The 25,771-nt window shown below is 47.1% G+C and overlaps 1 protein-coding gene across 1 annotated transcript in view; it reads right to left on the reverse strand.

Annotated features, from left to right (window-relative positions):
* The window catches only part of ZFHX3 (zinc finger homeobox 3), a 402,702-nt gene that overhangs the window by 314,330 nt on the left and 62,601 nt on the right, over positions 1-25,771 (reverse strand). Inside the window, exon 2 of the mRNA XM_083752187.1 lies at positions 20,276-20,323. The gene's annotated coding sequence lies outside the window, so the exon portion shown is untranslated. The remainder of the gene's footprint in view (positions 1-20,275; positions 20,324-25,771) is intronic.

Consider the following 25,771-nt stretch of genomic DNA (forward strand, 5'->3'; position numbering starts at 1 on the left):
CTTCCCCAGAATGGCAGGCTGTGCTTTCTCTCATTTGCTTGGTTTTTTGGGGGGGGGGGCTCTTGGCACACAAGGCTGTGTGAAAATTGATTTATGGGATCCACTGCTGTGGGATGCAGTGATAGCCCTACAACAGAGAGAAAGAACAAGGAGGTTTAAAGGGGGATTAGAGGAATTCATGGGTGAGTGGGGAGATCTGTCAATGGCTGTTTGTCATGGTTGGTCTGTGGAAGATGCTCTGGGTTTAGCCTATACTGCTCCTAACATTTGCTGGCAGGCACAGAGCAGGGAGCACTTATCCCTGCTTGTGGGCCTCTTGAAGGCATTGCTACTTGGTGGGGCAGATGAACTGAGGTGATTCCTGCTTCTGATCTCTCCCCTGAACAAGCCTTCCGGTGTGCCTTCAACAGCATCGCTACTCTATACCAGACACGCTCCCCTGCCCACATCTACCTGGCCACCTGGAGAAGAAGCCAGATGAAGAAGACAAGAGAAGCATTTGAGAAAATTCCACCGGAGTCCTGGCCACATGTAAGATTTCCCAGAATGCTAAGCAGCACTGCTCACATCCTTCTTTTGAAAGCGTCAACAGGATCCCCTTGCCCTCGGTGACTCCCAGCTCCTCTGTGGCAGTGCAGGTGAGCAAAAGTTTGATGGAACAAGGTTGGGAGGTGCAATGGGAATTTCTTACATTCAGTTTTAAGACACCAGATGCCCATTGCCTCTGTGTGCTTTCTTGTGAGAATCAGCCCAACGTCACTGAAGTCCTTAAGTTAGTTATAAACATCCCTCAGATCTAGGAAAGCTCTCAAGAAAGACTAGCTCGCAGCAATGACCTCAGGAGAACCTTATTACGTCCTCTCTAGGATTTCAGGACAACCTTCTCTGAGCTGCCTCCTCCTTCTTCATCTTCCTCCTTTCCTTGACCTCTGGACCAGTTTCACCCAACTGAGATGCCCTCCGGGTGTTTTGAACTACAACTCCTATTAGCCTCCGCAACATGTTGGCTAGGGAGGAAGGATCACAAAGGAGCCACCACTGCAGCAAAGATTTCCATAGGTAGAGAGAATCTGCTTATCCATTTGACACTGCTAAGTTTAGTCTTCTTAAGTACCAGCTCCCCGCTGCCTGCTGCTGCCACCATGACAGTGATTCTCTTCTATTTCCCATTAATTATTCGTTTTGCAATTGTACATCTCCATCCCTCTGGGATTGTGCTGCTGCTGGCATTTGGCACACAATTTATGGAAAGTTTCCATAAATATGATGCTGTTCAGAAAAGGAGCAAGATATTAGTTTAGAATTTGCAGACTATCACAGGCTGAGGACACACCACTGATTTATCGTCCCCTGTAAATTCAGAGGCACGGCTGGTGCTGCACTCATAAACTGCAGATGAGCTGGGGTTGGCGTTTCTCTCAAGCCCAACCAACTGCTGGGAGGACTCAACAGCCACCAACTGCAGAGATGGCGGCCTACTGCCCCTCTGGCCTCTTCGGCCTACCTGCTAGAGTCAGGGATTCTTCAGCAGCCATTGCCACTAGGAATGGTTGACCTAGATTCTTCTGCTGGACAAGGACTCCTCTGAGGTCCTGGGGCTGCCATGATTGATTTCAGCTCCCCACTGCTCTGCTCACACCTTCCTCCCACAAACAGCAGCAAACCAGGCCTTAGCTGATACTCCTACTCTATCCCATAAATGCTTTGCAGCTGCATACCCTCCAACATGCCACAGAGGAAAATCTGGCTGTATGTCTTTTGGGGCTGCATGCCGTGTGAGTCACGTGACTCCCATAAGAACACAGCTCCGAAAAACTTACATCTTTTCAGAGCCAGATAACTCATGTGAGAGCATAACTTACATCTTTTCAGATCCAGATAACTGGCCCCCCCCCAAAACAAGTGTCTTTGGGGGCTGTGATCTTGTGGAAGCCAAACAGGACATTCTGGGATCCAATCAGAAGCTGGGATGGCTTCCGTAATTCTGCGATGTCTCGCTTCAAGTGGGACAGTCATGGGGAATGGCAGCTGACAGGGCTGGAACACCCAGCTGGACAGGTTTGCAGTCTTGGTAGCAAATGGCAGCAGGGAAAATGTTTTCTAATGCAGGTTTCCCCTTGGGGGAGCTGCAACATTCCTTTGGGAATTTTTGTAGCCACAGCCATCTGTATTCATTCAGCTACTTGACAGCCCACAAATCCTGCTCCTGTACAAAAGGAAACGAAGGAGTTCCGATGCTGTACTTCATTTTAAAACTGGGCAGAGCTTGCTAAAAACTCTGGCCTAAACAGATCTGCAGACAGACAGATTCACCTTTTGATGATGCTGTGAACTGCCGACAGTGGTTGTCTATGCAGCATCTCAGTTCTGCTCCCCTCTGCCAGGGATAGTCTTTCCCATAAGAACATAATAGCAGCCCTGTTGGATCATGCAAATGGTCCAGCTACTCTTCCACAGTGTCCAGTTGGGTGACCCTCGGAATCCCACAAGCAGGACATGAAGACAACAAGCCCCCTCCTGCTTCTTGCCTCCCTGGAGACTCAGGCTCAGGAAAGAGACTAGCTCTTCATATGTCCCTATACACTGGCAGCATCCATAAGCGCTATGAGCTGGATATTGTGGGTGGTGGGTATCTTACTCCCCAGTCAGATGCTATGCAGAAGATGCCATGTGTGGCTTTGGAGGATTGCTTTGTACAAAAAAAAAAAAAAAAAAAAACCCACCAACAGTCCAGCACTCAGCTACAACCTTCCTCTGTACATCTAGGAAAAGAGGTCACAGCATGGCTTGTATGGGTGAATCCCAGACCCAATGGTGAGATTTGCCACAAGTTCAACAGCCACATTTGTCTTAAAACTGAATCTTTAAGGAATAGGCACCCTTCCACTGGGGAGACAAACTCTCAGAGGGGCTTGCACAAGCCCAGTTTCTACAGGACAGGAATAGCAGCAACTGACCTTCCTAACATGGCATAGCTGAAGGGAGATATGAGGTTGCTGCCTGACCTGAGGTTAAGATGGACTGGGCCATAAAACCCAACTTTCATACTTCAAATGTTTGTGCTCCTCCTCCATGAAGGAAAAAAGAGAGCAGTTTCCAGAACAGCAAAGTTGGTCCAGTTTAGGAGTAGAAAGAATGCCTGCCGTGATCAGATTTACTGCTAGAAAGGAACATGCATGCATCATGGCAAGCCTGAAATGTGTCATTATGAAACATTTAACCAGTTTAAATCTCTCTCTCTCTCCCTTCTCTGATGCCCTTCTGAGTGTCTGCGATTTACAGCTCTCAGTCGATAATCAAGCCCAATAGCGTGGATGAAACTGACAATCAGAGGAAGCATCTAAATGAAACAGAATTGGAGTCACTTTCGAAAGATCCATTAAAGTAAAGAATTCTACTGAAGACTCTATGACAGCACTTATTAGAAACACCTCAGAGCAAGAATCAAACTGTGAACGGAATGGAAAATCTCAATGAGTGCTCACAATTAATTAGGGAAAGTTTGGAAGAAGAGCTCCCTTGTAATCAGGGGAATACCTATTTGGGGTTTGGCAGGGATGGGGCTCATTTCTTTCCATATGTAGTGCACCTTCCAAGGCTAACTGATTTGGAGGAAGCCCACCTGGCTTGCAAAGGCTGCTCTGGGAGCCATCAAACAGGGCTTGGACCCAGGCCCAGGCAACTGCCCTTGCTCCAAAGCCAGAACTGTTGCTTCTTGGCCAGAGGGCATCTCTGGAAAGCACTTGGGCCTCCCTCCTTGCTGAGTCCCCATCAGGCCATCTCCCCCCTCAGATAGCAGCACCTTTGCTTCCTTCCTCCCACAGCCCTTGGATAATTTCCCTGGCTATGGACTCCAGCCTGACCTCAGAACTGTGGTCTTGTCTTTGCAGGGAGCCACAAGGTTCTTAGCTTCTCATCTCTTAAAAGTGCCCTTGCCCCTTCTGCATCTTGCCTGAGGCAGCCTTGTCTTGCCATCAGGGCCTTCTTGGACTGGCTCAGGTGAGATGAGACTCAGGCTGGATACCAGCAGGCCAAGGCAAGAGTGGAGGCAGGAGGGCAGACCCTCCAAGTGTCCCTATTTTCCAGGGAGTCCTGGATTTACAGAAGCCATTCTGATTTGACCCTGGAATGTCCTACTTTTCCTTAGGATGTCCCTATTTTCATCTGAGAAATGTTGGAGGGTATGGAGTTATGTGACCCTCAAGCCACAAAGATGGAACTATACAAGCTTTAGTAGACATCTGAAGGCAGCTCTGTACAAGGAAGTTTTTTAATGCTTAATGTTTTATTATGTTTTTATATATGTTGCAAGCTGCCCAGAGTGCCTGGGGCATCCCAGTCAGATGGGCTGGGGAATAATAATAATAATAATAATAATAATAATAATAATACAGTAATAGAATAGAACAGAACATCCCTATTTGCATCGGAGAAATGTTGGGGGGTATGGGTTCTGGCTGAATGCAGGGGCTCTGACTTGGCTCTGTGGCCACACAGCTCCTATGTTGCTTCAGCAGGGAACAAGCTGAACCTCACCCAGCCCTATGTGGCTGCAGCAGAACAGCTGTCTCCTAACCACAAGCCTGGCAGGCACTGGAAAGTTCTGCTTTGCTTAAAGGGCCCAGCCCTCTCCATTAGTCTCTTGCTGCAAGGGAGTGGAGTCTCCGGTTGCAACGAGTCCTCCAGGGAGCCTTCCAAGCCTGAGAATGGCATCCTCTGGCTGCAGGGTGAGGAGGAGGACACTGGCCCTGCAGGCTCCTCAGGTAGGAATGCTTCAGAGGGTGCCTACATACCCTTCCCCTTCTGTTTCAGAGTCTTACACTTCATCACCTGAAGAGCACTCCCTCTCTTAGCCCCTGACAGGGTAGTAGCACATTTAATTCTGACCAGTACCAATTTGACAAATCCGTATAACAAATATATTTAAGCAAGCACTTGCTCACTTCATTTTGTTTGTTTGTTTTATTATACAGTGTTTATATACTACTTCATTGTAATAAAACCCAAAAAGACTCATTTGACCACCACCACCACTTACTCCACCATGCTGGAGGCCAGGCCCTTCTATGGAAGTCCAGCTCCTTTTCTGAAGCATCTTAGCAGGGGCCCAAACCCTTGATGGTGCCTCTGGCTAGGTTTTGCCAGCAGGACCCCTAACCAGTTGGGGACAAACCAGGCCATGCAAATGGCCCTCGGCTGCACTTCCTGATTGAATGGGGTGCACGTGGCAGAGTGGAAAAATGTCAGAAGTAGCTGCATGAGCATCATTCAAAACCAGGTGTAAATCTAAATGATCCTGGGCACTCAGAGGATGGATTTGTCATTGGTTAGAAATATGGGTGAATCTGTAAATTTCGGTTTCTCTCAGCTTTTCCTTTTTTGCAGATTTTTTAAAAAGAAGTCCTCATGAAAATTCATCAGTATTTTAGTGTGAATTTCTCTAAATTTATACATTTTTGTTTGCAATGCTACCTACAATTTTATTGAGTGCATGATGGAGGACTTGTGATGCATCTTTGCTACAAATGTAAATGGGAAGCAAAGCAGCCCCTGGTATGTTCTGGCTGCTTCTTTGACCACTCTGAGCCGTTACAAATATCCACAGCCATAAAGACAGGTAGAATCACACACACCTGAATGACACCTTCTGCCTCCCTCAAATGGACCCGACTCCCCAGCTTGAATCTGTTTCTCAGTCAATTCCTCTTTAGCAGGGGTTACTTAAAGTTGACTTTGCCTCCCCATATCCTACCTGGCCTGTTCCCTCAGGGTCACTTTGTGTTCTCAGGGAGTCAGGTGGGCCCAGATGCCTGGGATCTGGGATCATTAGAAGCCTCGATTGCTGTAGCCAATTCCTCGCCACTCTGGTTCAGGGCAAGTAATAGCATCTGCAGCAATGACCCTGGTCATTCTCAAAGCCACACAGAGACCCTGTGACCAGGCTCTGCAAGGCCTTTTGTCCGGGGTCTATACGAATAGCAAATGGATAGCCACCTCCTCTCCTGCTTAAAAGGAATGTGCTCAGGGACATGAAGGCCTGCCCTTCGATCCAACTAGCCTCTCCTATTGCCTCTCTTTCACTGTGCAAATGCACCCCCCCCGACAACACACACACCCTCCCCACCAAAGCTTTGCCAACAGCTGGAGAATCACCTCTTTAATTCTGACACACGAAGGATGGTGGAAGGCACCCACCAGTTCACCTGCCTCCTGGAATTCACAGCAATTCTTTGAATGTGATAAAAGACCCTCTTCCTCTCCCCGTTCCTCTCGCCTCCTTGAAGCCTGCCCAGGCCCAGACAACCAGGTCTCCCCAGCCCTTAGATCCCCGCCATCAAGGGGTTCATTTTCTGTTCAAAACATGGCAGCTTAAACCAACAAAATGAAACAGAAATACAAGAGGAGAATTATCAAAGGGAAAGGAAGAGCAAGAAATAAATGAGAAATAGGTGAGCGGGGGTCGAAGGCGACAAAGCGAGGCGCTTGACCCACCTGGAGAGCAGACCGGGCCATCGCGTCCGTCTTGGCCAATCATGCGAGCTTTGCAACGGGCAGGAAAATCCACATGGGTTCATTTGGCTGGAGAGGGTGGCTCATAAACCTTACAGTGCTGCTATGAAAGCTCTCCGAATCTCCCCACGTTTCCCCTTGTCATACCGTGGAGATTGGCTGCTGGAGAAGTGGTGTTGGTGGTGGGGCGGGCAGGCAGGAGGGGGATTGGACTGATGTGTGTTGTGGGGGATCAGCTGGTGGGGGGGAGAGGGATGGCCAGAATTATTATTTTTTTAAACTGCGTAAAGCGAACGAAGAAAACAGTTTATACCTTTAGGGTCATGTGAGGGAGCCACTGGCAAAGATATATGCAAGACAACAGCAAAAGAGGGAAGAGGGAGGGGGGAGGGGGAGAATGAGTGCGAAGGAGAGAGGCAAAAGCTTTCTATTATTCGGGACATTGGTGATGCACACGGAGGCAGTTGGAAGATTAAATTAAGTATTATATCTGCTGACCCAATTGCCATGGTTACCGGACAGCGGAAAATATTAATCAAGCCAAGCCTTTTCTGCTGAACATTCTGGGGGAGGCGGAGGTGGGTGGTGGTGGTGGGGAGAATGCTCAATATAAATATATACATATATATATATATATATATATATAGGCATTGCTCCGTCACACAAATGCTGTGGAGGAAGGCACCTGATATTGTCAAGAAAAACCATTTAAAAATATTGCTGCTGCTGCTGCTGCTATTATTATTATTATTATTCAGAGGAGAGCAGATGTCACTGCAGAAAGCTATGCTTGGAGGACAAAGATATGGCAGCCTCCAGCTCCTTCTTCCAGCTGTTTTTTAAAAAGTATTTATTAATGGCAGCAAACTATGACATTTGGCTGATTGCAAAGGCAACGGGATCTCCAAGGCTCTTTGCATCCTTCCGCCCAGGAAACATCACCGCAGCTGAGTATCCCTCCTGACAGGAGAGGTAGCAGCCTGGAGAAATAAATGATGGCCCAGGTAGACAATGAGCAAAGACCGGCTGGAGAAGGCTGCCTATGTGTGTCTCCTGCCAGCCCCTTCGTGTGCAAGACTAAGCCTCTGTTGCTACCACATCCATCTGCAGCTGCTGCCATTGCACACAGAATGAGAGCCATGCATACCTTCAGGAATGGCCCGAGTCTCACAACTGAAGACTGAAGCTCTGGTTCCACCATGTTAAGAGATGTAGGAGCTTGGTGATGAATTTGAACCAGACGCTATCCTCTGATAAGTTCATAGACAACTGCCGCCTTCCCTGTCTGTGCTTTCAAAATGGGGGTGAGAGCAGGGGTGGGGCATGAACCACTGAGCCCTGTAATTTACCTGACAACAGCCACCATCTTGCTGCTACTCCGGGGCCAGCAGGTGGCACTGTAGCTTCATCTGCTTCTACTCCCAACTGGTGGTTAGGCCGAAACAGGAACTTCTTCTTGATTGGCTCATTCAGATTATTTAACTTCCTGAGTCACTGTTGAGCTGGGCAGGGTCCAACCATTTTTTCCTTTACCTTCCTTCTAGTGTAAAGCAGAAGAGTTTCCATGTCAGAGCAGACCAAGGGCCTATCTGACCTAACTCCCCTGCTCCCAACAGAGACCAGTCAGATCCCTCTGGGAAGCTCACAAGCAGATGAGCCAGCTGCCCCTCTGCCCCAGTTATCTGAACATGGAGGTTCCACTTATATGTCGTGGTTAATTATTACAGATAGATGTATCCTCCTCTTCTTCTATGTATGTGTCTAATCTTTACGTTGTCAGCAGGACAAAGCAAAATGCAGTATCAGGCATTCAGTGGTGTATGCCTGCATGTGAAGATGGAGGGTCTGTTGGCCTGGTTTAGACTCCTAAAATATGTAGAGCTCTCCTTTCTTAGTCATCTTGCCCAGCATCTTCCTCCAACAGTGTATAGCCTAAAAAAGACCACAAGTAGGACATGAAGGCCTCCCTGGCTGTCCTCATACACAGGATTTGGACCTCAGGAAGCAGGCAGCCTCTTCAACATATGCAAATGAGGTAGGCATCTACTTAAAGAAGCATTCTTTTCGTACAGGCCTTCCCATATTAATTCAGTGTACCGTATTTTATTTTTCTCCACTGCTGGCATTTTGATCACTTGGAAATTGTTTTTATCTTGTCTTTATGATATATTGCTTTTCTCTTTAATATACACTGGTTTGATATTTTCTAATAATAATTGGTTAAAAAGTCTAGCACAGAAATGTGAACAGAAATTCAGCTCCCATCTCATCGTTCTCAGACTGTCTATCAGGGTTTCATAATCTTTTTGGCTGTAGATATTTTAAATGCTACTCTTTTGGTCTTTAGTTTTGTAAGGTACCAGAAGTAAGTGATTGCTTGATTCCAGGTGTTCCAAATGTTCTGATTGACTTCAGGGGTTTTAAAAAATGTTTTGAAATGGTTAATACACACATATGTATGCGTGTGTGTGCGTGTGTGTGTATATGTATATGTGTGTGTGTATATATTTAAAATAGTATTATTTTTATCTTTATTTATTTTTCCTGTACTGAGATACTTTGGAAGGAAAGGCAGGATAGAAATCAATCAGTCAATCAATTAAATACCTGTGTCTGTATGAGAGTTTTAACATTTTTAGCAACACAGCTGTTTCTGTAAATATACTTCTGATAAGCAGAAGCAAAAGTACTGTGTATTAAAGACAACACTTAAAAAGAGCATTGCTGCCTTTAAAAAAATTTAAAATTTTTAAAATTAAAAAATGTTAATAATAAATATTCATCATAAAATAAACAGAACTACTCTACTGTATTACACCTTGGGGCTCCAATAATGTCATCTGCAAAACACTCTTTCCAGAAATACCTCCAGAATTGTAGTCACCCTACTCCAAAGTATTTCCAAAATTGTTTAATTAAATCCTTGCTTGGTGATGGGAAAACTGCCAGAGGACGTCACAAGAATATTGCCATTCAAAAACTGTGTTACATATTTCCTATGAATTAAATAACAAAAGGCAGTCTCTGCAATCCAGTGGAGTGAACAGCAGCTGGCATACTTAAGTCCCATGCAATGATGTGGTTGAAATGCACCAAATTCTGTCTTGGAATGTGGTCAGTAATTTTTAGTCAATCCATTGAAAAGCAGACTGCGCTAAGTCTCAGTCCAGTGGTGTTGTTCTCTCAAAGGAAATACTCTCCCCATTTATTCTTTGACCCAAGGGAAACTCATGAAAAAGCTGGAGACCTTCCCCTGCCCCCCCCCCCAGTAGTTACTTGCCAGCATCCTCTGTATTGCTGTCTGTTTACTGCTGACTCTTGCTGCCAAGATGGCAATCACCCCATCGCACCCAGCACCCTGATCCCTTGAGTCCTGCAATCTGGAGCTTCTTGGCTGTGCATTCTGGAGTGCCCAGACCCCTGAATCAGTGGCCGCTGCCTCTGCATAAGCCCTCCCCTTTGGCACTTCAGACATAGCTCCTTCCTTCTTACCCCGGCAACTTACTCTGGATTCTCCTCCATCTGCCACCCTGCCCAGCTGCTTGTGGGATCCTCACAATCCTGCCCAAACGTGCCTCCTTCCCCTTGATCCAGCAACACCTCCCTCCCAGTTTGTCTGTTCCTGGCCCTGAGTCTTTGCTTTCTTCCACCCCACCAGCAGTAGCCCAGCCGGCCAGAGGCTCATGGGCAGTACCTGTCCGGCCAGTAATCCTTTCCTGCCTGGAAAATGATTACCCTGCCATGGCCAGTGTGGACGGCTTAGGGCAGCTGTGTCATATAAATTGTCAGCAATGACCATAAGCACTCAGAGAAACACTTTAATTCTTCACTCCCGCCACCGTGGGCTGATATATTCTTTCAAGGTCATTACCCAAGGCTAGGGGGGTCGCATGATAAACGAGTGACAGGCCCAATGAGGGACGGTGTGCCTGAGCAGGCCTTACATTAATTAGACAGAAGCGCTAGAGAGGAAAGGTGGCTGGGCCAAAGAAGGGGAGGGGGAGGGCTGGCCCAGGCTCTCTGGGATCTCTCACCCTTCCCTTCCCCTCCTGCAGGCCAGGAGACCAGTTGGCCTCCCTCCCTTGCCAGGTTTAGCAGCTTTACTTGTAAAACTACATATCAGATGTAAACAATACTTCATTTCTGCTTTGCAAGGACCGGGACACCCCTCTCTGCCTGTGTTCTGCTGGGTCTGCTACTTGCCTCCCACCCCTGCTTCACAGCGGACTACAGAAGAGTAACTTGCAATGAATGACACATCCGAGAAACAGCAAGGAAGAAAGGCGGCACCATGTGACATTTCTCGAAAGGCACCGTTGACAGGCCTGGTACAGCCACCCGCCTTGTTAGGTTGAAAGAGCAGTAAGAGAATTGCTGGGTCAGTTCACGCACCCACATTTGTCACTTGGTGGCTACACCCTCAAGTATCAACTTGCACATCCAAATGAGGCATCCAGAACCTAAAGTAACCTCCAGTACTGTACAAAATGTCTATGGGTAGAATCACCACACACATTCAGCCAACACTCAGCACATGCTGAATAATCAAATTATGAGGAGTCTAGCGATGTTGGTGAATGTGCTGCTGGGTGCACCCGAGCACTTGGTTCCTTGAAACCAGAAGAGGGGGTCTGGATAATATCACATCTCCCCATGTTGAGCAAAAGATTCTTGTATTTCAGGGGGTTAGACTAGATGATCCTCGTGGTCCCTTCCAACTCTACAATTTGTGATTCTAAAGATATAGAGCTCAGCCACCTCTGTTCCAGCCTTTTAATTGGGTGTTACTGCAGGTGTGAAGGGAGCCTGGTTACAGCTGCTACCCTTTGGTGAAAAAGGCTCCCAGTTCGAACTGAACCATCGGTTGCATGTTGTATTTGGGGTGGGGTTGGAGATAGAGTGGAGCAGATGGGTGCAATCCCAAATGGCAACAAACAAAGCCACCGAGTAATGGTGCAACGGGCTGCACCTCTGGCCTCCCCTGCCCCCTGACATCCACATTCACCCAACAGCACGTGCAGGAGTGAGGGGTCTTCCTGACTAGTGCAAGCCCTGGTGGGTGGGTGTGGGTGGGTGTTCCGCCTTGGGTGCCCTCCCATGGCTCCCCACTATGAGAAGAATGATTTGAGATGGCGAGTTGATTTTGTTCTTTATAAATCAACCGCTGGCTAGTCCTGAATCCAGCACTGCATCTGTTCCTTGCCTGGATCTGTGTACGCATATCAATGATTTCTTGATCTTCCTGCCCTTCGAGGTACAAGTGTAGGCAGACGTGTAAGGAAATATTTGGTGTGTGCCTGCGTGGGCGTATTAAAAGGGTTCTATGCTCTCGCTTTCTCTTCCTCGTTTTCTCTGGTTACTCTCGATAATGCTGATTTTACTGCATAAAAAGAAAGCCCCCCAGAGCATTCGGCTCTTCCCACCCCCACCCCCGCCTGCCTTCAATTCCTCATAAAGCCTCTGGCCTTACACTGCTGTTTATCACCTAAGGCAAACTCTCTCTCTCTCCCCTCCACCCAATCCCATTTCTTTAAATCTCTAAACCACAAGGCAGTGTGCGAGCAACACCGTGGGTCAAAATATCAAAAGCCGGAGCTTTCTCCGGTTTCCTCGATAACACAAACCATAAAAGGAGGCAGTAGCATCAGCGCAGGCAGTTGCCCTGACCTTAGCTGGTGATGCTGCACGATGGTTCCCGGGCAGCCTGCACTCAGCCACACCGGCAGGTGATGGGACTGGCTGGGGCTCCAGCAGGTGTTAATGATGGAGAGGCAAGAGCAGAGGATGAATCTCACAACTGCAAGGAGGATGCAAGGACAGCATGGGATGGGTTTCATCCTGCAGACAGCACCAGAGAAACAGCCGCCTCACCCCACAACCCAGGTATCATTTCAGAAACTGTACGCCCCGTTCTGGTGTTCTCGAGGGCGAATGCATCAGAAACAGGAGGGAAGGAGGATGTGACCATTCACAACAGCCCCATCCTTTTGGACAGCAAAGGTTGCAGAACGGCAGCAGAAGAAGTTCAGTACAAATCTGAAAATGACTGGCCTGCTCTCAGCTTTGCAGCTTGGCTACACAGCTCTCTCTCTCTCTCTCTCTCTCTCTCTCTCTCTCTCTCTCTTTCTCTCCCCCCCCCCCCCTAACATAACAGTGGTTGTCCATTCCCATCCTCCAGCCCACTCCAACTCCCAAAAATCAAGCATACATTTGCAACTTTTGTTTCCCAGTGTTTGGGGCGCCATGCCCCTTAGTGTATTTTATATATACCCTTAGTGTATTTTTGAAAAGCGACAGCCACTCTAGAAGCTGGCAGTTCTGCAGGCCTGTAATGTGCCCTGGGGTGCTGCTTTGTCTCTTTGGGCATTCAGCCCCTCTACTCTTTGCACTTAGAAAGTCTTGTCTCTAACAAGCCTCAGGAACGTGAGAATGAGGGCCTGAAACTGCCTGTCACCAAAACTTCAGAAAAAGTCCTTATGTTGACTGGCTCAATCCAAGCCCTGAATTTGAGTCTGCTGGCCTGGTCTTCCTGTAGTGACTACAGGGCCAGACTCAATAAAATGTGGGCCCCACAGAACATGTACATATCTCACACCTATGCAGTCAGTGTGCACACATGGCTGAATCACCTGCCCATAAAGCACACAAACATGTAGAAGGGCACATCTAAACCACGGCCGGCAGCAGCACCTCCATGAAGGATGGGCTTCAGAGATGAAAGAGACTTGTCTCACGCGCGTCAGGCAAAGGCTGCCATTTTGAACAACACTTTCCCTTCCATCAGAAGAAACACCCCAAAGACCAGACTTCTTTCCCACCAAAGGGCACGTCCGCCTCCTGTCCGCCCCTCCCTCCTGCCCCACTTGAGGGCATGAACCAGCCGTGCGGAAGGAGTGGGGAGGGCAGCTGCTGCCCCATCTCACCTACGTCCTGTCAGCCTATGGACAGGCATTTCCACACAGCCTCTCTTATTTACGCACACGTGCAACGCGTCTAGGAGGAGAGAGCGCCTATCTCTGTGGTTATGCCTGCTTGTCTCCAGGATGAAAAAAAATACACAGCACAGTTACTCAAACACATGTAAATATCGCTCTAATCCCATTTGTTTGGCAGACCATATAAAGGCTAAGAAATGAAAAATGCACTCACACGCCCTCTGACACCCTGGCCCAGCGCATGGAGGGGAGCGCTCTCCCAGTGGCTGGCTCCTGGCTCCCTCGCCTCCCTCGCGCTTTGCTGCTAAGAAGATACTTAGAGCGCAGGGATTGCTCACAATCTGGCTGTGTGATCCACATACATGAGTTGTAATATGCCTGCTCCTATTTCGCTGCCTCTCCCTCTGCCTCCCCCCCCCCGCCAGCCCATCTCTCTTGTTCTCATGTTCAGTGGTTATTTTAGCTTAATGCAATGACATCACACGGCTCCCTTCATTAGGCAGAGCCCTCGCCGTGCTGCGCGGCTCCCCTGATCACTTCCAAATGATGGGATTTAGGGAGGTCGGATATTTATTGCCGATCAGTCTTAACGTGGGACGCTCAACTCCAGGGTGGCGGGGTGTGTGTGTTGGTGTGTCAATTTCTCTGCCCAAGGTGTACACAAGGGGGGGGGGGTTGCACAGCGCGGGTGACAGCTGTGTTGTGGCTGTTTGTGTAAGCTGGCGGGGGGTGGGGAGAGAGAAGGCGAGAAAGTGAAAGGGGGGCTTTATTACACATTTTCATTTTTATACAGCAGGCTCGAATAGCTATAGGTATCTGCCCATAGCTCCAGCCTTTAATCGGTGGAGTTTTTATATCAAGTCTGAATGAGGAAACTCCAGTAGGCCCTGGGAGGAGATGGCGGGTGCAGGGGGGAGAAACCTCACTTTTCAGCATCGCATAACAGCATCACAAAGCATCGGTATTAAAATATGCACAATATATTATTTGCTTTGATAATGGCAATAATAATATTTTTTAAAGTAGTTGTTGTGGTGGTGGTTGTTATTAATTGTTAAGCTGCTGCTGCTACTACTACTAATACTAGTAGCAACAACAACACCCATTTTTCTTTTTATTTCCTGCACACACCCTTTTATGTTTTATCTTCTACCTTCTGGGCTTTTGGATATCTCCATCATTTTATCAAAAGCGGCAAATGCTAAAGGACCAGCAAAGGCCAAGCAGTGGTTCAGCAGGAATGCTGAGGAGGAGGGAGAGAGATGTCATCAAATGAGCTTCCCATTATTATGGGCTGTGGTGGACTGGCTGGGTTCCTGGGATGCCAGAGAGCCCTGAAACCCTAAATAATCAGGTTGCCAAGAAGGCTAGCCTGGGGAGGGCGAGGTTCAAAGTCTGCTCCTGGAAAGACAGACACACGCCGGCGTTTCTCCTGCAAAAGGCTATGGCTTCATTCAAGTATTTTCCTTCAAAATCAGGCCAGCACAAATCCCCGCCTGCAGAATATATACTCTGTGCCCTCCCTCGATGGGCTAGGTAATCCCTTGAATTAAGATTTCTTCTTTTTCCTGAGGGTTTTTATTTAACTGTTCTTAATAAATGAGAGCATTTAGGCACGTTTTGTTCTGCAGCCCTTGCTGGGACCAAAATTGCTACATTTGCTGAAACGCCGTTCCAGATGGCGTATCCCCCACCCAGCTCCCTCCCCAAAAGGGCTTTTCTGCTTCTGCTTCTGGCTGCCTCTCTTTCGCTGCTGCTTGGCTGGGACGGAGGGGCAGCCGCTGCGGGACCTGGACAGCTCCCTTGCAGAGCCACAAAGCCAGGCAGGAGGAGGCCTGGCTGGCTGGCTGGCTGGCTGTCGCAATGGAGCCCCTCCATACATTTGTAGCAGCAGCAGCGGCAGTCTCTGGACTTGAACCCCCTGCCCTCTCACCTCAGGGTCTGATATGACTCCTCTCTCTCTCTCTTCCCCCACAACTCCCTGCCCCCACTCTCTTTTCTTCCGGCTCCTCTATCAAGCAGTGATGTACTCAGGCTGGCTGTGAATAAATGTAAGTGACCCCCACCCAGCCACCCCCACTTCCCTGAGCCTTCTGCAACTGCTGGAGAGGGAGAGAGAGAGAATGAGAAAAAGAGAGAGGAGGAATGAGAGAGAAGAAAGTGAGGGAGAGAGAGAGCAAGCAAATGGCCCCGACTTCCTCCCAGGTAATTAAAGGGTCTGTTTTCAAGGTTGCGTGGGTAAAAGACAATTTGGCCTAATGAAGCATTGATCGGCCAGCACTAAAGGTAGAAAAAGAGATGCTGACTCTCATCCATTCAAAGGTACCTTTCACTGCTGTAAAGCAGAGAACCGGGGATTGTTCTGGCTCAGCTGTCATTGCCTATGACCTGCTTTAGGGGGGGAAAGATGAGAATTTGCTTTAAATTTATTTCGATTCTGTAATGGCGCCGAGGTATATTATATGTCAGGCTGGGTACGATTATTAATCAGTGGGAAATTATATTTGCACGTGTGCGTGTGTGTGCTCTTCTCTCCACCCCCTTCCCCTTTTCTTCCCCCTTTTCTGCTTCTACCGAATATTGCGTCCTTCATTATTCACATTAAGACCCCCACCAATCAGCTCTTCGGATGCTGAATGCGTGAGGTCAGTTATGGAGATGCAGGAAATTACTGCGGATTGGTGGGGACATTTTTGTCAATTTGTAAGCAAAAGCCGGCGTTATTGCAAGGTTTTCATCACTGTCGATTTGTGCCGGTACAAGATATCTCAAAACAAAACCCTCCAAGGCACTGATGGCGGACGAGGCAAAATATCTGAGCAGAAATCTTTAGGCGCCGATATTAATGTTCCGGCAATCAGAGAGAGGAAGTGTGTAATTTTTCCACTTGAGACCAATCCAGTTCTAAGCCAAAAGCCCTAAAACCTGCCTCCGGTGGCATTTAAGCCTCATCCCAGCCAGGTTCTGGAGCTGGCAGGCAGGCGGACAGCGGCCTCCGTACATTCCCCTCAGCTGCTGGCCACCCTGACCCCTCTGACCCCTGAATTATTTCATTCACCAAAGGACCAAGTGATCATAAATGGAGGAACGGGAGGAAAATGGGGTATAGCAAATTTGGGTGAGGGAGGCAGGAGGGGGACCTGTACCGATTGCGGGACAAGCTGAGTCTTCTCCAGCAAGCCTTTGCTCCAAACCGGGCACTGCTGCTGGGTCTTGCGAGAGGCCCTGGGCTCAACAATGGAGCGTCCCTTCAGAGCACCAAACACAAAGGGGATTTGCTCTCACGCTGTCCGCATTGTGCAGCTCCTCTCGGTCTAAACGGGGCCGCTTTTTGCCCTGATTAAGACGAGGAGGGGAAAGAGAAACCGAGCCCCGCATCTTTTCTTCTGCAATACAGATGCCGCGTTTCTCCCTCTCCCTCATGCACGGTGCAGTTCCCTGCTCTTTCTAAGGTGCCTTCTGCAGCCCATCCTCATACCGACTGTTGCATTTCGTAGTCTCTTTAGGTGAGCATCACCCCTCTGCCACCCTAACACTAAAAAATAAATAAAATGGAAGGGGGTTCAGAGGAGAGGGCAGGAAGGTGGACAAAGGACAGAGAAGCCAGTTAGGAAAGAGGCCATGGGAGGCAGCTCACATACAACAGATTTTGTCATGTGTGGGTCCTTTTCTTTTGGGAACAGTGCTGCTCTAACATGTAGGATTTCACAGATGTGCAAAGTGCTGATCTCTCTTCCTCCATTGTCCCCCTCCCCATTCTAAGCATCCTTCAAAATGGCAAAACGGTGGCTCCCCCGATTGTGTCTGCACAAGGAGGAGATGTTGCCGGGAGGCCGGTGGAAGGCAAGCGGCTCCGAGCTCCCGGAACTGATGGAGACAAAGGCCACTTCCCTGTCACCTTCGCCCAGCTTTTCAAAAGAGCATCCCCCGAAACACAAAGCGTCAGCGGGAAATGGCAATTTTATGAATCCTAATCAATCAAAGGGCTTATTAACTCAATGTGAAGCCAGATTAAAATCTTTAATTATAAATCGTGCTGAAAGGAAAAACAAAATGTACTTATGGTACATTGAAAATTCCGGATATTAACATTGTTGTTATTATCTCTGGCAATATTAAATCCCCCCTCCCTCCCTGCCTTGCAACGGGCCCACCTTCCTCTTATTCCAAAGAACAAGACGGCAGAGCAAAACCTCATTTTTCTTTTCTATTCTTTTCTCTCCCCCCTTCCTCCCAAGGCTTATTAAAATGTATTCTTTTCTATTGCACACCAGGCAGTTTGCAGGGAAGCTGGGGGTGGGGAGCAGGGGGGGGGCATTCAGGAAACCCCATTACAGCTGCACAGTGAGCGGCAAGAGGCCGAGGAGGCTCTGCTGCTTTATTAAGGGAGGCAAGTTAGAGTTACGGGGCTGGTGGGGTGGGTGGGGGTGATGCAATCAAATGTGAAGCATTTTCTGCTAATGAAAGAGGCATGCATGTCTGTGCAAGGGGGTGTGATTGGCAGGGCTGCAGATTGGGAGCCACAGGAAGGGCCTTACCTCAAAGCCACGGTGTGAGAAAAGGCAAGGGGTGCTATTTTCATCAGGCAGACATTTGGGAAATGACCACAGCAAATTTAATCACAGTTGGAACAGGGTGGGGGGTGGGGAGAGAGAGCGAGCACCAGAGTCGCATGTTTTATTTATTTGTTCAAAGTCACGGTCATCCTATTGTGTCATTCTGTCATTACACACACACACACACACACACACACACACACACACACACACCCCTCCTCCCTGTTTCCATTGTTCACGCAAGGCACAGGAAAAAATATATATAACCCCCCTCCTTTTTGGGGGAAGACAATCCAGGAGAGGCCAAAGGTTTGGCCAGAGAGAGAGCAAAATGGGGGCTTTTCATATTCAAATCATAAAAGCAAAATGCATTCTACATTGTGATGCTAAAACCTGCATCTTTCATGCATCTGCTTGACAGGCTGCTTGCCTTGTTCCCTTGTCTTCATCCCCTCTCTGTTTTGTGCAATATAGCCTTTTTAAATGGAGGGGGGAACTGCCATCTAAGCCCCTTGCAAGGGTCTGATTTGCAGCGGGTGAGGAGGCATTCTTAGTGCTAATCAAAACAAATAGGAGAAAAGAAAACCCAGGGAGCTCACGGGAGGCAGTCTCCCCTCCCTCCTCGCTTCCTTCTGTACATAGTTCCTGCTTCTGCGCTCCAGGTCTCCTCCTCCGATTTATTCCTAAAGCTGCCCCATGCCCTGAAATCTGTTGTCAATGTACTGCTCTCTGCTGAAGCCCGGTGGAGGCACACAGTCGCCAGGAAGGCAAGAGGATGTGGGCCTGGGGAGGGTGAACTGGCCCTGTATGTGGCTTTTTCCCCATCCCACCCCACGCCTAGAAAATATGTCATAACACATTTTAATATTTTCCTAATTGTTTGAGAATTGCTTCCAATCCTCACCCTGTAAAAAACAACAACCTGGTTTAGGACCAAATTTGAGACTATCACTACTTTGAGCTATTTTCTTGCCTGTGTACTGCAATCCACCTGAAATGTGTCCCTTGTCCAGGATAGGTCATGCTGTCTGCTGAAGGCAGGCAAAGCACCTGCACCCATTGGGGTCCCTCTGTAGGGTCACAAGCACCTGTTTCACATAAGCAGCAAAGATGTAGGAATTGTGGCGGCAGTGGGAGGGAGAGGCTTTTATATTGCAAAGCCAGCACGATTGCATACTTTAGTTCCTGGTCTTTAAATGACAGGCAGACCCATATTCAAGTGGACCCTTGTATGCTTCATTCATAAGAGGAGGAATTTCATATTCATAAGAGAAAAATGCAGGTTGCTAACAATTGATCAGATTCCCCCCCCCCCCCGCTTCAAGATACATGGCATCTACTTTACAAACCCCCCACTCCAATGCACCCCATTCTGTAAAAACCTTAATTGCACCAATTCCTTTGAAGAAGGAAATGCAGGACACCTAATCTAGAAAGCAACCTAGAAAGAAGTAAAAGCTCCTTGCAACCATATTTCAGGAGGGAAAATCCTTTCGTGTCTAAACTTGGTTTTTCTTTGCTTTCCAATACTTTAGAACTAGCTGGTTAGATGGCAGATAGATAATAGACAGACATATGCCACTGTATTTCTATATTTAAAAATCCATTTAATTGAGGTCTAAATAATTATCCTATTTAAGCATTTTCTAAACATCTTTAGGAAAATTTGTAACAAATTTGTGTACAGCTAAATTAATATATTGGAACCTTAAGAAAGGAATCAAATATTTAAACCATGCATATATCTCTGGGAGATCCCACACATATTCAAACCAATTCATATATGGCACATTTGCTAAAATACTAGATTAAATATCAAAATTATTTGGCTCTTTTTCTCTGCAATTTATTTCCATGTTTTTTCCTCATAGGATGTTGGGTTTAGAAACATGTTTGATGCCTGTCAGCATATTTAAAACAAGGCTTCCATGCAGTTATTTTTCTTAATTCTGTACTGTCTTAAACTTTATTTCAGAATATATACATTTTTAAAGAAAACTGTTTCAATTATCTCTTGAAATCCCTTGCCAAGAAGGGATTACATTTTTGTATGAATTTTACCCAAAATATTAAATGTGCAGGATCAGCAGAGAGAAGAGATCAGAGGAGGGAAATATTCTATTTTCAAATTTAGGTGCAAAAAACAAAATAGAAAATAAATACTGTGCAACAAAAATATTCAAGAGAGAATTGATACAGCTATCTGACAATTAATAATGTTTGTATGAAAATGAAATTATTATTACAGTGTGGAATAGCAAGGAACAAACTTACAGGTATAGGCTTTGAACAGTTCTCCATAAGGAAACAGCTGCTCCTATCCTGGTGGGGGAAAGGAAAATACTTCAAATGTAATTTCTTAAAGAAGGAGGGAAAGGGGGGGAACAAAAAATAACTATTTTTTATGGGGGGGAATTAATGCACCGTTAAAAGGTAATAATAAAATGTGATGATGATGATGATGATGATTAGTGTGTACTGTTTCAATACCTCCTGCTACACCTTTTCTGCTTTACACACACACCACACACATATTCAGATGAGCAGCCGAAGGAACACACACACCCCAGCCGTTCCAGGGGACAAAAGGGGGAACAGCCGAGTGAGTGCCGCCAAACAGTTTAATCTGGATTAATCTTGCACTACATTGACTCCCTAAACCTCACATTTTCGTTATGCAAAAGCCAATTGGATTTGCCTGCCCTCGGGCTTCTTCGGTCTGGAGTCTCCAGGTTCAGACCCAACCATTTATCTTGATCGTTTCCAAGCTACTTGGACAGAAGGAGCGGGAGGGGGGGCGGAGGGGGGAGGCGATTGTTTCGTTTGTTGTCAGAGGGCATTGATCCGCCCTTCTGTCTGCTGGTCACCGAGGGGAGGGCAGCCCCCGGAGGAGCCCTTCCAGGCTCGGCCAGGTCAGCAGAGAGACACAGAGAGAGAGAGAGTCCTATTGAGCCATGACCCAAATGAGCGCTCATTGAAGGAAACGGGGATTGGCGTCGGGATCGTTCGGAGACACCCTCCGTAACACTTAAACAAGTCCACTCTGTTAATGCCGGGTCACCAGGGACCCATCAAGACCTCTCTCCTGACCATTAGACCCTTTGATGGAGTGGACGATAAACTTCCCAGGACAGCTCGGACACTGGACTTGAACGTGGCTGCAGGACGAGGCCTGCCTGGGATGGCACAGATGGCTGCTGACTGCCCCCCTGCCCCGGTGGGGGGGGGGAGACTATATGTATCGGGACTGGAGATTAGGCAGAGCCAAAGCAAAGCCACGTGGCTGGCACAGGCCCCCTGGAAATCACGGCTGCAAACGCAGCCAAATTCCAGAGGCTGCCGGCTCCCCCCCCCCCCACAACTGCCTTTGCCGTAGCAATCTCCGTTCCCCCCAGCCAGATCCAAGGCCGGGCATTTGGGTATCTTTTGGCTGCTGTTGCTTCTGTTCTGCGTGAAGGGAGGGAGGAGGAAGGCAAAGTCTTTCTCTTTCAGAGGAAAAAATAATAACAAATCTGAGACCCATCAACTGGTTTGGGGGACACGATAATGTCAAGGCAGTGCCTAAGAGAGAATTAGTTAAAATGTTAAAATCCTAATTGTTTCAATTACAAAAGGTGACGTTTATAGCAGTCGGCACAGCAGAACAAATACAATACTCGAATTAGTCCAAAATAATAATAAAAATGCAGCAGGGACTATCTGACCGTTTTGGTGTTTTAATCCATGTACTGATATATTAGTATTTGCACAGATTCTTCCCAGGTGCTCACTAAGATTTGCTGTTTCAATTTTTCCACAAGCCAAAAGGATGCTACTTTTTTTTTTTTTTTTTGCAGAGTACTTGCTTGAATTATCAAGCTTTTATCCTAGTTTTACCACCTTGCCTCCTCCTCTCTGGAGAATTGACTGATTCTGTGTTAATACAGGAAATGACACCAAATTTTGCAGAGACCACACTAGGAGAAATTGTCATTTCTTGCAAAGCTCTTCTGAAACATTTTCCCTCAAAGTAATGAATATTACATTGATTTGCAACGAATATTTAAGTAATTAGCAGAAACAGTCACTAATAAATGGCTAAGGAATTTGGCAAAATTCACTGGAAAATGAAGCTGGCCTTTATTTAAAATATTTCATGAATAAATAGCTGCAGGATATTATTTTTTACCTAGCATGTAACTAATGGTGGCACGGCAAAAGAAAATGTCAGAATAATTCTGATTATTTAAACATCCCTCTCCCAGTCAAACCTGAAGAGCTTTTGACTGAAGAAACAGCCGTGTCCTCACTGAGGCAGCTTGTAACCTTTCCAACTTGTTCAAATTTAGGCTGTTTTAAATGAGCCACTTTCAGCGTGACACAATGGTGCCGCCTCCCCCCCCCCCCTTTTGTGTGCAGAATGCACCGTGGTTACTCAGCGATGACAAGGAAATGGCATTTCCCCAGAATTCAAAACATGCAATATTTTGTTACTGGGGAAATGTTAACACCTCTTCCTCCCCCATCCCAAACCCAGCACACCCTATTGCAACGCTCTGGTCAGCTAGTTGACAGTCACATTTGTGACAAGCCCCCCACCCCACAAAAAAACCCATTTCTGTCTCATTTAGTGATTCTCCCCCTCCCAATTTACATTGGGTTAGTTGCGCTTCGTAGCCCTTGGAATCAACGGTGCTGTAAATTGTGGTCAACTTATCCCCCACTTTTCAATGAGACCAAAGTTCATCTAACTCAGCCTCGATCCAAATCATTATTTTCCGCATTTTCGCCAGAGCTCCCTCCTCCTAAGCCACGGGTCAAGTTGCAGTGACGAAAACAAGCAGAAAACCGCTGGACACCAGCAAGTCGCCCCCCTCCCCCAGTGACAGCAGCCGGGTTTTTCCACGAATCTTTTGCATTTCCTTGTTTTAAATGCAATTTTTCAGAGCCTGAGAGCTGCCTCTCCTCAGCATGGGAACTCTGCCTCGCTGAATGAAAGGAAGAAAGACTCAAACAGTCCCCCCCCCCAGTCCAGTGAACACTCAGAAACAAACGCACAGGCTGCCGTAACCATGTGCTTGGCAGACGTGTGGGGGTATCACACCGCAAGAGTGTGTGGCTATTAAAGTGCTCGGAAGGGAAGGTGTTGCCTTTCCCTGCCCTGTGGAGAGGGCTGTGGCTTTCCAAGGAATGCACCCCCAGCGGAAAGAAACCTTTCATGCCTGCCATTCAAGTTCCAGCACTTTGCAAAGTGATCTCTCTCACTTTCGCAAATGTCTCGAACCAAGAATCTGGTAATGCCTCTTCGATGGCATCATCACTTCCGACGCTTTTATCCTGCAATGCGAATGATAATCAGGCTGATAGGCAAAGCAAAGCACCCTCTAATCCCGCCCTCTCCCCAGCGAATTGTTCCTCTGGGCTAATGCATTCCCATTCACATGGCTGATGTCTGTCTGTCTCTCTGTGTACCCATGCAGCCTTTTGCAGAGAGAACAGGTGATTAAGAACTTTATCATACGAAAAGGAAAAGCCAGAGGCAGGCGGAGCGCGCACGGGGCGGGGGCGATCAGGAACAGAAAGAACAAACGCAGCCCCACTAGATCGGAAGTCCCTTTTGTAAAGTCATCTCTTTGTAGGGTAAAATCCGGCAACCTCAGAGATCCAACAAGCTGTGACTCTGCAGCAGGACCCCCACCCTCCCGAGAGAAAAAACCAACCTCTCCCGCTTTTGTACATTGCAGTTCCCTATGATGTCCAAGGAACTGCACAGCAGGAGATAATACAGATAAATCTTTACGTCGAGCAGTCATTAACAGAGTACAAAGTTGCTACCACTGTACTTGTCACTGTTTAGAGATATTTTTTTTGCCTAAAAGCACATTTTACACCCTGAAATATACGTTGGCATAACAAACCTGAAGGATTCATTCACAGCAAATAATGGAATTTCTCTCTTCTTAGAGTAAAAATATAAAATATATGTTGCCAGGTTTTCTTAAGTGCATTACTATTTAAAATGTTCATAAGTTGCCTCCTCTCCAAAATGAAAGTGACATATACCCCCATACAGATATATAAAATCTGGGCACTGTGTCCCCCTGCAGATGTGCCAGGCAGATAGACAGAATTTGTGCAAGTGGCACAGGTGGCACTTACAAATGGCCTCATCCTGCAGCCCCGTTTCAGGCCCATGGAACAAGCTTCAAGCCAAGGCACCTTCTTGAACTCTGGGAACTTTGTGGCAGGGATCAGGTACAGAGGGTAAATAGTACAATGGGATTGTGTACATTCGAGTTCATTTCTGGAAGTGGCTTTTTCCTGAGATTTATTAGCACTCGTGGAAACTGGGGATTTTCTGTTTTGTTTCATTGCTTGTCACATCTCTTTCACTCCCAACATAATGCACTTTGAGTGCTCTGATAGCACATAGAACACTGCCAAACCAATGCAAGAAAAACTCTCTTTGCAATCTGAGTGAATTTCGGAAAGGCTTTTAGTCACGCTTACACATACAACTGCACCAGGTTCTGCAAGGTGACACTAGACAGTCATTTAAGATAGCCTTTCCCAACCTGGTTCCTTCCAGAGATTTTGGACTACAAACTCCAGCACCCCAAAACAGAATAACCATATGATGCTGGGTTGGAGAAAGTTGCTTTCAGGCACCCTGGAGTTGGTAATGTGCGACTGCTTAAATGTCAGGCATGGAAAAAGCTACGTCTGAGTTTAGAAATAACACAGAGAAAAGTAATATTATTTCTGTAATGAAGAAAAGTGGAAAGCCTAAATGTTGCATAAATGCATTTTTAAGAACCTTATTTGGGAAAGTGACAAAGGGCTGCCCTCCTAGCAAAGATTATTATTATTAAATAAACCTGCTCAAAGAGGCATTTCTCCAGCCTGCATCCAGCAGCAGCCCTGAGCCCCCAATGGTCTTTCTTGCCACACCCAGGACTGCTCTAAATATCCTTCTCCGCAAAGCTTTCAAGGATTTTCAAAACCACTGCAAAGCACATCCCAGGTTTCTTGGTCCTCTGCCATCATCCTGAGGCAGATTAAGGCACTCTGTAGCTTCTAAGTGCTAGTGAAACACTCATTTGCTAATTGAGATGGGATTCCTTGAAGATCAACCATTGTTTCACATGGTTAGAAAAGAAAAAGATGAGTACTTTTAATTATAGGCCTAGTCAAGGTTTTCCTATATGTTGTCGATAAATATAGCTTGGAAAATACTCGGCCCTTTACAGAATTCTCCTACAAATGCACGAGTGAGCCTCAATTTGCTTCCTAAATATCCAGCTCATACAAATACGTATGATTCAAACGGCTGTGACATGGCTGTAAACAGAAATGAATTCCACTTTTCAAAGCCCTTGCAAGTGTGAGGCACAAGCAGATCCGAGTGACCTTGCACCACCCCCGCCTTAGCGCACGCGCTCCATTAACCCCCTGTCTGCTGAGAGCTGGAAGCAGAAATTAAGGACCCCACTGGGTGATTGATGCACTTCAGAGTAAAGCGCCATCACAGGCAGCCTCAAGGCAGACTCTCCTGACGAACAACATCACAAGACCAGAGGACATGGTCTTGGGCTACTATGGTAAAATAGGAGCTCTTCCTTAGAATGTTTGGACTCTGAGAAATCTGTAACTGACTGATTCAGGAGGTCTAGTTTTTACATCTGGGAAATGGACAGCAAACCAAGCATCTCAGAGTTTCTCAGAGTACCTCATGTATTCCAGAGGTTAGGGATGGAGAAGGATTCTGGGGGGAAAGACTCATTACTGGGA

The sequence above is a fragment of the Podarcis gaigeae genome, assembly GCF_964106915.1.
Source record: "Podarcis gaigeae genome assembly, chromosome: 8".
Taxonomy (NCBI): Eukaryota; Metazoa; Chordata; class Lepidosauria; order Squamata; family Lacertidae; genus Podarcis; species Podarcis gaigeae.